Source organism: Pinus tabuliformis, chromosome 4_2 (genome assembly GCF_031772625.1).
Source record: "Pinus tabuliformis cultivar Carrire ecotype Pingquan chromosome 4_2, CPIR1, whole genome shotgun sequence".
Taxonomy (NCBI): Eukaryota; Viridiplantae; Streptophyta; class Pinopsida; order Pinales; family Pinaceae; genus Pinus; species Pinus tabuliformis.
The window spans coordinates 516,869,760-516,882,023 of NC_142304.1; positions in this window are offsets into that span (position 1 = coordinate 516,869,760).

The window sequence follows — 12,264 nt, forward strand, 5'->3', positions numbered from 1 at the left end:
CCTGTCCATAGATAGAAGGAATAAAATCATTTAAATTGCAATATTCTGACATTGTTTGAGGGATAACGCTTGATGGAAATACAAAAGGAGAAAATGCCCATGTAAAACCCTCGAATTCCATCAAGATATAGAGGCATTCACTAAGAAAAATACATAGAAACTGTGAAAAGGGCTTACATTGGTGTAGATATTGTTAACCCTCTCATAGCCTGCAAGGGAAAAACATTGGAACAAGTTATAACGATACAATAGTGGTCAAGAAAATCGTAAATTAAACCCTTACAAAATAGAGATGATTGGCATGCATCTTACCTCTGGTTCTCATTGCATTCAGTCATGTGGAGGAAGAAACCATGAACCACCCTTGAACAAATGGAAACTACAAAAGGCCACAATTGTCTAGTAATTGGAAAGAACGCCTGTATAGGAGAAAAGGTTGAGGTTCAAAACCTCATCTAGTTCTCCACAAAGAAAAACCCTAGAGGTGGCGAAAAATAGCAACAAATGAAAATTAATAGAGAAAAGGGTAGGCAACCCTAGTTGTATGGCCATCAATTAACCATGACCGTTGGATTTCCTCAAGTAATCATCGCCATATAATGTGAATGACATGTTAATCAAGTGAGTTGGCTCATGGTTAAAATGTTAAGTGGTAAAAGTCACATGGGTGTCGAGATCCAAAGACCTTAGGCTCCATGCGATCATACATATATGAATTCCATGTGTATAATGTTCAATACAAATATTTAACCTATTTATAAGTAGTCACTTCCACCATAAGTTGAATTAGGGTGCGCACAAATATATCCTTCAAATAGGATTAAGGGGAGAAGATCCCTTTAATATATAATATATATATAAATAAATCCTACTTCCTATAAAATGTGGAAGGCACAAAGAAACATGGCAAACCTTATTTGTAAGCAAGCATGTAGAGTTAGGAAGTATGGTGAGTAAAAAGTACCCATAGTAGTCTTAGGGGAATTATATGTTAATATTTCTCAAACTCAAATCATAGACATGGATTAAATATGCATAGGATAAAAGCAGTGGAACTCTAAGTGCTCATCATAGACTCGGAGTTCATTTTAAAGGGGCTAAGTATAATAATTGTATTTGTGAATTCAAAGGAGAAATGTGGTCAATGTTCAAATCATATCATAAAGATATGTTTCATGATGATGAAGTAATATTGTGGAACTATAATCGTGCCAGCAAAAAAAAAAAAATAGTCTGCAATTGAGGTACATTACATGTGATATCAAAGTTGTAGGTTCAAATATTGAGGCCTAATGACCAAACCTCAACTTAAAATTAATACAATGATTGTTTTGTTTCTAAAAACTAATAATTTATTGTTTTGGTGCTACACGAAAGTAAGAAGAAAAGAGTACAGTAATGGCATAACCTTCTACCAAATATATGTTGACCTAGGTTGTCATTGATGTCAATATGGAAATATTCTAGATACTAGACGATGATATGAAGCCAAGGGGAAGTAGAGTAGATCCATGAAGAGATAGGAGCAAGGCCATCAGGATAGCCAAGTCATGAGCAAGAGTATGTTAATGGAGGAGTTAACAAAGGAGGCATATCAAAGCTATCACTTATGCTTAAGAGTATTGGAAAATATCAGAGCAAGAGAGGCATATCGGAAAGGCAGAAGCCATCAAGGTATGAAGGTATCAAGAGGAGGTCATTGAAAGACATTGCAACGCCAAAGGAAGACATTGGAGCAAGAGGAGCCACATTGAAGAAGAATTGCATATTGCAAAGCCAAAGGAAGACATTGGAGCAGCATTGCATGTAATACATGCCCAAGAAGAACCGAGAGGAAGAAGTCATCAAAAAGAGGATTTGACATAACAGAGGAGAAAACAGAGCTATCTAAGAAGCAAAGAGCAAAACAAAGCTATCAGAGAGCATATATGGATGCATTTACACTATCGGGAGCTATCGGGAGTAATATAGTGTATATGCATGCAAATACACTATTGGAGCAAAGTATGGCAAAGTATGCCAAGGAATACACTATCGGGGAATATATGCCAAAGAGCCAAAGCAAAGCGGAATACATTCATATATATGCGAAAGAGTTAAAGGAGCAGAGATAAAGAAGAGGTAGAAGAGTTAAAAAAGGCGCAAACACATATATATAGGCATCTACACTATCGGAGGCGGGGTATATAGATATATCGGCGATATGATAATCGGCGGTTCGGTTATGTGCCACTACTCGAAACCCCTAACAGCGACATATATGTGTGGACCTGACAGAACATATAAGTTTGGGTGCATAAACATTGAAGTCCGCCAAAAGTGTTCCGAAGCATGTTTTTAGTGTATTTCATATTTGTAGGCTCTAAGCCTTGGCACAATAAAACATGCAAATTTGTAATATATATAAATGTCGTATAACTGCGATACATGCAGACCTGCTGAAACATTGAAATATGATTTAATATCATATCGCATCCACCATATCGGTAATTTCATATCTCAATACCCAAAGGGCTGTCCTCCTGCAAGCGCCGATTGGGATGAATGTTGCAGACCTGATGCAACATTACTAGTTGGCTTAATATAATATCACATCCGCTGGTGAATTAGCCATCGGCCATCGGGAAGTTGCAACTGCCGATTATGATATATGTAGCGGACTCGATAAAGTTATAAATGTGGGCGTAATTAATTTGAAGTCCGCCCTTTAGAGTTTCGGTCGGATTTTCATAATTTTCCTGTGTATTTCAGTATTTTCATTGCCCGGGGTTTTTTAGGCCAAAAGGCTTATGATAACGGTTTTGATAGTTCTGGAGGCCTGAACAGAGCCGATTGCGATTGCGATTGTGACGTGACATGTGGGTCTGCCCTAATTGGTATAGTCTCTCTGTTAAACTATAAAGTCCTGTGTATGTCTATGATTAGTGAAAAAAGGAGTGTTGTTAGAGTTTTTGACATTGAACATGTTATCTCTGTGTATTATGCGGTCCTTTCCATTGAATCAACGTGTCCTAGGAGTGTTGGTGAGCATGAAGAGGACAAGCTAGTGTAGAGGAAACCAAAGCACCAAAGAGGACAATCCAGCGTAGAGGAAATATGAAGCGAGCATTGAGGAAGCCGAAGAGGAAGCTGAAGAGGCAGCAGAAAGAGGAAACCGACTATCAGAGGCATCAGGAAGATACAAAAATAGAGAACAAGCGGTGTTTAACGTTGTTGAAACAGTTGGAGGAAACAGAGGCAACAGTAGGGTCCAACAGAACAGAAAATGGCCGAAGGACCAACAGGACAAAAGGCATTCGAAGGGTGAGCTTCTCAGCGAATCGTGTTACCTTGTGAAAGAATTAATTAGGTATACAATGCAGCTTAAAGAATAATTCTGTGATGTAACGAATAGAGTTTTATCTAACATTGTTTGAAGGGAGAAGTAGTCAGCAAAGAAGCAGTTATACTGAAGCATTTACTGTGATAGTAAGAACAGATTCTTGAACAAAAAGTTGGTTCTTATGCAGAGCTTAGTGCAACTATGAGTAGACTCACTAAAGCTGTGTGGAGACATTATCAGAGGTCATCTATTGGAGACTCTGTGTGGACAGTATGAAGAATTGTAAAGACTCCTTCATGAGAAGACTGGCTGTCATTGATGTTGTAGCATGGAGACTACAGTGAAGCTGTAAATAGATAGAACTCAGTAATGAAGAGTTCTAAGAGCAGAACATTACTATCAAACATGCCTTGACAAGATTGGGTCAGAACCCTTCAGGTTGGTGCCTCAGAAGCAAGAAGGATTGGAGTCCTTGGGGCTGGTGCCTCAGAAGTAAGAAGGATTGGAGTCCTTGGGGTTGATGCCTCAAAAGTAGGAAGGATAGGTGTCTTTGGGATAGGTGTCTCAGGAACTGGAAAGGATTGAAGTCCTTGGGGGTTGGTGCTCCTACGTCCAAGATTGTTGCCTTGGCGAAACAGAGTTGGAGCTCTGAAGGTTGGAGCATCACAAAAGTCCAAGTTGGTGCTTGGAAACTGATTGCAACCACTTATATATTGTATCTTATTTATTCCAAAGATTATATTAATAAAAGCATTGATACTTGTTGTTCATCTTATGTTCTAAATATAAATGTTTCAACTGGTAAAATAATAGTTGAAAAAAAGAAATATTGATTCACCCCCCTCTCAATATTTCCAACAATTGGTATCAGAGCCAATACCTTCATTCAAAGCCTAATAGCTTAAAGGTTGATCTTCAGAACACAAATGGCGAAGTCAAGAAAGAAAGTCTCCAATCCTCCCAAGGATGTGTCTCCCTCTACTACTAAGATAGAAGACAATCAATTTGAGGAGGCTCCAAGGTTCAATGGGAACTTTAATATATAGGAAGAAAGAATGAGGAATTTCTTACAGACTCAAGGCATTGAAATCTGGAAATCAATGATTGATGATAGTAGGATGGATAGAGAATTCAAGGACTACAATTCAAAAGTAATAAAGGCAATCTTGAATGGGCTACCTAATTCTATAAAGAACAATCTAGGAAAATATTCATCAGCAAAGGGTATATGGGACAAACTTCATGACCTTCACTCAAAAGGAGCATTGACCATGACCATCAGTCAAGAAGATGATGGAAATCAAGAAGGAAATCCAGAACCCATCATAGAAGTTGAAAATGAGAATGATGATTTCAAGGCTAAAGCAGTCCTAGAAGATGAAGAGAATGAATTTTTTTTTGTAAAAGATCTCCTCGCTCAACTTATGGCTGCCATGGAAGATATTAACAATTTGAAAAAGGAAAATAAGGAACTTAAGAAGATAGCACTAGCTGGTGACCAAGATCAAACAAGAGATACAGCTGACCTTGTCAAGCTTCAAGTACAAGAAAGGGATGAAGAGCTTGTTAAGCTTAAGAAGAAATTTCATCAAAGCAAAAGAAAGCATCATAAAGAAGTCATATCCATGACAAATCAATTTGATAAAGCAAAGAAATGGAAGATACCTTGTCAAGTCAACTTGAACAAAGGCACAAGATCTTGAACAAACTTTATGAAGAGATTGGTCAGTACAAGGTAGAGGTCTCCTCTCTCAAATCACAACTACAAGAATCAAAGGATGAAGAAATCTTCAAAATGAAGTCAGATATCATCTCCCTTAAAATAGAAGCAGATGAAGCTACTCGTATCAAGGAAGAAACTGAGAAACAACTTGCTAAGAAGAATAATGAGTGTGAAAGATTGGAAGAAGAGATTGTCTTCCTCAGAAAAAATATTGAAGGGATGAACAAAATCTTGAAGAGCTCTCAGGCCTTGGATGACATGCTCAGCTATCACAGATGTCCATTTGATAAATCAGGTCTCGGGTATGCAGGTGAATCCTCAAACAAGAATGAAAATGCTTCAAACAAAAGGGATGTGAAGAAGCCAGAAAGAAATGGTGATGCTCCCAATTCCAGCAAAGGCAAGGAGAAAAGTCAAGGCTACAATAGAAGAAATATTGCTCCAAGAAGAAATGTAGATGATGTCAAAGATACGAGAGGCAATGGTTATCATCAAAGGATCTCAAGGCAGAAAGGCTTCATAACTACATCAAGGAAATCTCCATCTCCCAGGTACCAAAGTTCATTTTTTGGTTATTGTTATTCTTGTACAGACTTTGGTCACATGGCAAAATACTGTAAATCATATCATAAAGATAGATGCTATGGTCCCCAACCATCTCATAGAGATAGATATTATGGTCCCCAATAATCTCCAAGGAATAATTTTGCAAGAAGAAATCATGAATTTTTATTCATGAACAACGTAGAATGCTTCAAGTGTCATAACATTGGTCATATGGCACATGATTGTAACTTAACTTCGGCTCTTACACAAGCTAGAACCATGAAGAAGAAGAAAGTTACACAAGTATGGAGAAGGAAGCAAATACAATCTGAAAGTCCCTTGAACTCTCTAGCCAACAGCATATGTCACTGGCCTGAATTTTGACAATCAAAGCATTTGATGGGAAGACTCTGCCAAAAGAGATGATGCATACAGTTAGGGGGAGCCTGTGATTCTTTATCATTATTGTAGAAGCTATTAGTGAAAGGGCCCCTATGAAATCCTTGTTGAGCTATATTAACAGTCATTCCTTGATAAAGATCATTTCTCAGGGGTACTCCATTGAAGAACATGATCCTGTAACAATTCTTTGGACTGTTGTTAAAGATGCTTTCCACTCAATCACTAAGTAGTATTTGGAGTAACAGAGAAAGTCATCTAATGCTAGAGAAATAGGGAAAATAACTATGGTGTTGACATTACAGATGCTAAATGTCTTGACTCAGGGATTCAATGTGAGAACAGATAAATTATGGACACTAATAGAGGCAATCTTCAAACAAACAGATACATCTAGAATGGAGCTTGAAGTAAGAGCAGATGGTAGCATATAACAAAATTGAAGCATTGCAAGAAGATGCAAATCAGCAAAATGAATTTAAAAGACAGTCATAGATTGGATATCTAAATCTGCTAGGGAAATAACTTGTTGAGATATGTACAAGAACACAAGGAAAAGATGGCTCATTGTTGGCTTATATGGGCCTGACCCAGGTTCGGAAGAATTGTTTAGCCAAATAAATCCCGCAGCTACTCAGCCCTTTCGGCAATAGCCCGTGAAGCGTGGACTGAGGTTTCACCCGAGGTAGCAGGGGAGGGTGCTGGAACCAGGTTTCCGCACCCTTGGGATGTCTTGATGTGGTCTAGAGCTTTTGCACACCATTTCATAGCCTTACACCACTCTGCTTCGTGGAGATCCAATCCCAAAATACTCCTTGATACTCATTAATGCGTTGTTTATAGATTCACCCTACTTTCATGGTCTTTAAGCAAACATTTAATAGAACTAACCAGTTCGTGCTCTTAGATAGATACATATTCACATAAATTCATAACATAGCATTCGCGCATAGATCAAATAGTTATATTAAATATACATTAACCAGATCCGCGACAGTTCAGATTTAACACAGAATTTCAGAAGCAACTTATCTTTATTCACTTTCTTCACTAATACATCCAGATCCGTCCTGCGCACTCAGCTACAGAGGTCCGTGCACACAGCTGCGGACTCTTCCAGGCCTCTATGCACACAGCTGCAGAGCCTTTATCTACTACCCAACACCCTCAACTCGGACTTACAAACGCTTCAAAAATTCTTCTCAACAACCCATTACATAACAAATCCAAGATTACATACCTCAAAGCTAATTTCTACCCATAGAGCCTTGCTCTATTTATATCTTCCTATGGTTCACGGACTGACTTACTTCCTATTATTTTATATTATTTCTTGGGCGGACAACCCTTTGAATCGACCGTTTACATTTCGCACTCCGTATTTTTTGGAGTTTTACAATATTTTTATCCTACTTAGAGACTGTCATCCCCAAAACTGTTACGTGGGACCTCCGCTACCGAAGAGTCCCCCAACACAATCATCGGGACTTGTTCCGAGTCACTCGTTGGTGCGGCGAGACGCACTGCCTTGGCTTCGCAGTTCACCTTCCTTTGAGTGATAGTCGTCGTCCTGTTGCTCCTTCATTGTCTCCTCCAACACTTCATCTGGCTCCTGCTTCGTTGTTTCTACCACTTCTTGCGACTGATAATGCTCATTCTGCTCTGCTCGGTTAACACAGAACACCCCCTCATAGGATTTTAGCTCTAGCAGGGGAGTCACATATGGGACCTCCTTGTACCACTACAGCCCCTTCCGACCTTCGTATCGGCTCTTTGTATTGTCTACTGCAGCTTCTGTTGCAATTTTGCAAGACCTTCCCTGTTGTCCACGCGATCCCAATCCTCAGGGTTTATCAGGGGCGAGATATTAACTGCATTGCTACCAGTGGTCGCCATCTTTCCATCCTTTCGCATTTCTATTGTATTACATCAGCCTTCCCCTGGTCGAGGTGGTGGCATCCAGACCAATTCTGCTTCGTGTCTCCCATTTTCCGGTACATCCCCTATTGTTGATGTTGAACTCTATGTGGCACCCGCAGTTGTCAACACCATGTTCCTCAGAGAGCCCTACCTTTCCATCGGCCAAATCACCACCCTCAGGCTTACTCCTTTTGCAGAGATAATGAAAAGTTCCATCTTGGTAACCAGCTTGTGTTTTCCAGAAGTGTAGGTCGCCCGGTGGATGCCCCTCTATGATTTATAAGCAGTTCGAATTTCAAATTCACTAGCTCCCACCTGTTCTAGTGTCCTCATGTTAAATCTGTGGCAGCTCGTTCCATATTTGGCTCGTACCCCTTCTCTTAATTTCCCGCTGCCTTCTCCCTTTTGCCATAATGCAGACATCTTGTCATGAATAGTGACAGTAACGGTCACCTCTTTTCTTAGCAACGCATCCACGCACTCCTTTCTGCGCAACTGCGACCTTTGTGATTGGCCAAATTTACGTGTATCCTGGCAATTGCGCCTCTTTCCTCTAGACTGCTTTATCGTCCTACGCTCTCTTTCAACTGGTTGGAGCAGTGAGACTATCCCTCAAGCGGTTAGTCAGGTGGTTGGCCCACCTGTGTAGAGCTTCAGGCAACTGCCATTCACTCTTCCCAGGAAGGGGTCTCCATTGAGTTTGGCAAGATGAACCGCGCCCCCATCGGTAAATTCCTTGACGAAATAGGGTCCCAACCAATGCATTCGGAGTCTACTAGGGAATTTTTCAAACTTGTTGTCATATAGTAATACCAAATCATTTTCCTTGAAGATGCGCACCTTGATATGGCGATCATGCGATGCTTTCTCTCATTGTTTTTGTACTTGCTGATGGAATCCAACCAAAAACCGTTCCTCCTCCAGTTCCTTGAGCTGCGCGAGCCGTTCCTCCAAAGCCTCATGATCTGCCATACCTTTTATGGCCGCGATCCACAAACTAGGCACAATATATTCCATAGGCATAATGGCCTCCTTTCCATAGACTAACCGAAAAGGTGTCTGGCCCATCAACGTTTTGCACGTGGTTCGGTATGCCCATAGCACAGCAGGGATGCACAAGTCCCAGTCATTTCATTGTGCATTACAGACCTTGGTTAACGCAGTCTCCAAGAATTTTTTTGAATGCCTCAACGGTCCCATTTGCTTGCGGGTGGTATGGCGTACTCTATTGGTGATATATCTGGAATTCCTCAGTGAGTATGCTGATCATTTCATTCAAAAATATGTTCCCCAATGGCTCATGAGAATTTTGGGACATCCAACCTTGTTAGTACATTCTCGAACAAAAACTTCACAGTTGTCGTAGCCATGCAGTCCTTAAGCGGATATGCCTCTGCCCATCGAGTCAAATATTCTGTCACGATGACGATGTAGCGCACGCCCATCTTCCCTTGCATCTCAATAGGTCTGACGAAGTCGATAGCCCACTTTTCAAATGGCTGTAGCATCATCTGTGGCTGGAGCGGCATTTCATCTCTCCGCAATGGTTTCCCTGTCTGTTGACATATCTCGTAGGCTTGACAGTATGCTTTCGAATCTTGATGCAGAGTGGGCCACCATAATCCTACACAAAGGATCTTTTGGGCTGTGGCGCGACCCACATAATGTCCGCTAGCAACCCCCCCATGTGCTTTGGCCAGGATCTGTCCTCGCTCGAACTCCGAGACATACCTACGTAATATTTCGTCGTTGCCCATTTTGTAGAGGTGTCCTGCAATCACGGTGAAGTCTGCTGCGCGTATCACCAATTCCTTCTTCTGCTGAATAGAATATCCCTACAGTGTGGTTCCTATAGTTAAGAAATGGATTATATCCTCAAAATGGCCATCCGTGACGCGCACCGCATATAGTTGTGCATCCGGGAGTCCGTCCTCTAAATTTGTGGGCTCTTCGCCAGTCTCAATTCAGGACAGGTGATCGGGGCCTGCGTTTAGACGTCCTAGCTTTACAATGACCTCAAAGTCATATTCCTGGAATAACAACAACCATCTACAAATGCGCCCCCCCAACACAGGCTTATTCACTAGGTATTTTAACGCAGAGTGATCGGTATACATCTTAAAGTGGCCTCCGAGCAGATAGTGGTAGAATTTTTGAAGCGCGTATACCATTGCTAATCCCTCTCGCTCGGTAGTGGAGTAATTCTTCTCAACTTTTGATAACCGGTGACTTGCGAATGCAATTGGATGGTCAATTCCCTCCGCTCCTGGTTGAGTAAGTACTGCCCCCAATGCGATACATGACACGTCGACATGCACATGAAATTCGATGTCCCATTTCAGAAAGACCAAGATAGGGGCAGATGCCATATTTTCCTTAAGCGTCTCCAGACTTTTGTTGCATTCCTCATTCCAGCAATAAGTAGCATCCTTCTTCAGCAACTATTCCATTGGAGCCATGATCTGGGTGTAGCTTTTGATGAACTTCCGATAGTAGCCCGTGTGTCCCAGTGTGGCGCGTAGTTGTTTGACACTTCGTGGCACTTGCAGATTGAGTATGACAACGATCTTTGCTGGATCCACCATCAAGCCTTGCTTATAGACCACATGGCCCAGTAGGTTCCCGAATGGGACAAGGAAAGTACACTTCTTTAGGTTTAGCGCAATCTGGTGTCGACGGTAAGTATCCAACATTAACCGTAAGCTTGCTACATGTTTCTTAACCAGTCCGAACATGGTCTAGTCATCAAGATAGACCTCTAAGAACTTGTGTATAAATTCCTTGAATGTCGCTACCACTATTCGTGAAAATATCATTGGCATGTTCTTCAGTCCAAAGGGCATCACTGTGTACTGAAAGCAACCCCATTCGGTGGCAAACATTGTTTTACTCCTATCCTCTGGTGTGATCTTGATCTGGTGGTATCCTAAGAACCCATCCGTGAAGGAGTAGGCTTCCTGCCCCCCCACATTTTCTAGTACCTCATCTGTAAATGGAGTTGGAAACGGATCGTTAACGCAGGCATCATTGAGCTTCCTGAGATCCACGCAGATGTGAATCTCACCCTTCTGTTTCTTCTCCTGCACAACCATCAGACTTACCCAGTCAGACTCCTCGACTGGTTCAATGATTCCTACTGCTAGCATCTTGTCCAGTTCTTCGTGGACCTTTGCTTTATATTTTGGGTTCAATCGGTAGGGTCACTGCTTAACTAGTTTCGCGTCTGGCTTCAACGTTATCTTCATCATTCCCAGGTCTCCTAGGATCCCTTTTAGCTCTGTGATTTTTGTTGGGAATAAATCTTGATATTCACAAAGCAATTCGACGACCTTCTCCACTGTGGTGTCATCCCAATAGTCCCCAAGCATTGCATACTTCGGCTCCTCTTCTATTCTGATATTGACTTGTCTCATTTTCAATGGCGCTGTGATATCTGAATCTTCGATTTCGGGTCTGCGCACCTCACCGCACCCCTCTGATTCTGAAATATTAAAATTTCATGGATTGTCCTCATCCTCTTCTATCTGGACATTACAGCATTCAAGAGCCTAGCTCAGCTGTCGCGACTAGTCGGGCTACACAGTTTCTTTTGGTTCCAGTGGCATCTTGAAAATGGTGGCTTTTACCAACTGTAACACGTTGTCCATGGGATCCATCCATTGATATTCAAAGAGGAATGTTGACAAAAACCATTCGCGTAAGATATCCCAATCGCTTGTGTCATGCCGGAGCTCTACTTCAGTATACTAGTTTCTGGGAATGATGTCCAAGGTATGATAAAATAAGTGCACCCATTTTGGTTGAGGTTCCTCTCCGTAGGCTTTGATCCATCTGGTAAGGTGCATGTGCAGGTCATCGCGTCCATTGTATTTCTCCGTTATGTGTAGTTCTGGCTTCCCAAATCTGATCTTCATCATGCGCCTGCAACTGCGCCAATATTCGAAAATCCCTTCATGTGTGCCCCACCATCGCGCATGCATCGTGCGCAATGCCCATCTCAACGCATCAAACCGTTGGTGCTCTGGTACTGCAATTTCAAATTTGGTCAGGAATTCATCTATTATTTTCAGCCCATCATATGTCGGTAATTCACGATCCTGGGCCTTTACGCAATACAGAGATTTAGTCACCATATTGCAGTGTAGCGTAGTCACTTCGTTCAACCTACTACGCCACCGCTCGTCTTCTTCATCTGAATCGGTGATGCAAGACTCTGCATAGCCCCATGTTATTCTTCTATCCTCTGTTGTCTTGACCCATTCTTGCCTTTGTGCAACCATTCTGTAGATACCGTCTGATTCGTCATCGCTCTCTTTGTTGCACACAGGTTCAATATAGCGCAGTTCTTCAGCCA